Source organism: Colobus angolensis, unplaced genomic scaffold (assembly GCF_000951035.1).
Source record: "Colobus angolensis palliatus isolate OR3802 unplaced genomic scaffold, Cang.pa_1.0 Scaffold43, whole genome shotgun sequence".
Lineage (NCBI taxonomy): Eukaryota > Metazoa > Chordata > Mammalia > Primates > Cercopithecidae > Colobus > Colobus angolensis.
This window is the reverse complement of record NW_012117710.1, coordinates 2,752,761-2,754,836: the sequence shown is the minus strand read 5'-3', so window position 1 is coordinate 2,754,836 and position 2,076 is coordinate 2,752,761.

Sequence of the window (2,076 nt, the reverse complement as noted above, 5' to 3'; positions counted from 1 at the left end):
TAGGTAACATGTATGCATTACACATACGTATAAACGTATTATCCACTGTGAATGTGTATATAATATACACATATATTTTGTGGTGAGTGGTTGTTGCTTTTCCCCCCACTAGAATATACGCCCCAGGAGGGCAGGGGCCTTGCCCATCTCCCTCACTTCCACATTGCCAGGGCCCGGTGGGTGGGGACTCCTTTGTGATTGGCTGCAGGGAGTGGAAGAGTGAAGAGATGACCTTGGTTGGAAGGCTGCCTCAGGAGTCCATCAGAAGGGGCCGCCTAAAAATATCATGGATTGAAAAAGTTCTGGGGGTGGATGGTGGTGATGGGATGTGCTTAATGCCACTGAAGCGTGTGATTAAAAGTGGTTAAGACGGTAAATTTTATGTTATATATATTTTACCATATTAAAAAAAAAATCACTGGGCCTAGTGCGGTGGCTCACGCCTGTAATCCCAGAGCTTTGGGAGGCTGAGGCGGGCAGATCACGAGGTCAGGAGTTCGAGACAAACCTGGCCAACACATGATGAAACCCCGTCTTTACTAAAAATACGAAAAATTAGCCGGGTGTGGTGTCGGGCACCTGTAATCCCAGCTACTCGGGAGGCTGAGGCAGGAGAATCACTTGAACTCAGGAGTTGGAGGTTGCTTTAACCTGGGCAACAAAGTAAGACTCCATCTCAAAACAGACAAACAAACAAACAAAAACCTGAGAGGTGGAGGCTGGAGGCGGAGATCATGCCACTGCACCCCAGCCTGGGTGACAGAGAGAGACTCTGTCTCAAAAATAATAAATAAATAAATAAATAAATAAATAAAACGGTTACTTTTGTGTTATGTCAATTTCACCTGTTACATCAGCAACATTTTGAATACACTAAATACCCTTGAATTGTTCATTTTAAAATGGTTACTGTTGTGTTACTTGAGCTTCACCTCTTACCTCAGCAACATTGTGAATGTGTACTAAATGCTCCTGAATTGTTCACTTTAAAATGGTTACTTTTACCGTATGTCAGTTTCACCTGTTACATCAGCAACATGCAGATACCTTTTGCTTACCCACTCTGCAGTGGCTGTACCTTATCTCCTGGTTTACAGATAAGGAAGCAGGGGACCAGAGAAGGTAACTAACTAGCCAGAGACACAGAGCTGTGTAAGTGACAGAGCCAGGACCTGAATCCAAATTGTGGGCCCCAAAGATGGAGCCACGCTACAGTCTTGTGACTTCCTTGGCCAGGGCCTCAGCTCGGCCCTGGAGACACCTCTCTGTGATGGTTTTCATCTCTTCCTCTTCCGGGCTCCAGGCTCCTTCAAGTTGGCTGCCCATCCCCCTCTCTCACCCCCCAGCAGCTCTGTTGGCTGTCACCCACCTTCAGGGACCCTGGGCCCCTCTGCAAAGGCTGTGGTCTCCCCCCGGCTGACCACAGCCTGGCCCAGCCTCTGGATTTTACTTTGAGGTATTTCAGTGTCTCTATCAGCTACAACTATTTCTGGTTTCATAACCAGGGTTGCAGCAGAGGAAAAATAGAAGTAACTGTGGCTTAGGCAAGCCATCAGCCAGGAAACATCAGCTGCTACTAATAGTAGCAGCTATGAAGTTCTGGGAGGTTCTTTTTTTTTTTTTCTTTTTAAGAGACGTCTTGCTGTGTCGTCCAAGCTGGAGTGTGCAGTGGTGCCATCATGGCTTACTGCAGCCTCAGCCTCCTGGGCTTAAGCAGTCCTCCTGCCTCAGCCTCCTGAGTAGCTGGGACTACAGGTGCCCACATCATGCCTTGTTAATTTCTTTTGAGTTTTTTTTGTAGAGATGGGGGTCTCACTATGTTGGCCAGGCTGCTGCTGGGAGATCCTGATGACCTCTGGCCCTGGGATCCATATAAGCATCATCAACAGGATATGAAAAACAAACAAAACAAGGTCTGTGAATTGAAAATTCAATTAACCATGTAGATGATATGAAAATTCAAGAGGGGCCAGGCGTGGTGGCTCACACCTGTGATTCCAGCACTTTGGGAGGCCGAGGCGGGCGGATCACCTGAGGTCAGGAGTTCAGGACCAGCCTGGCCAACATGATGAAACC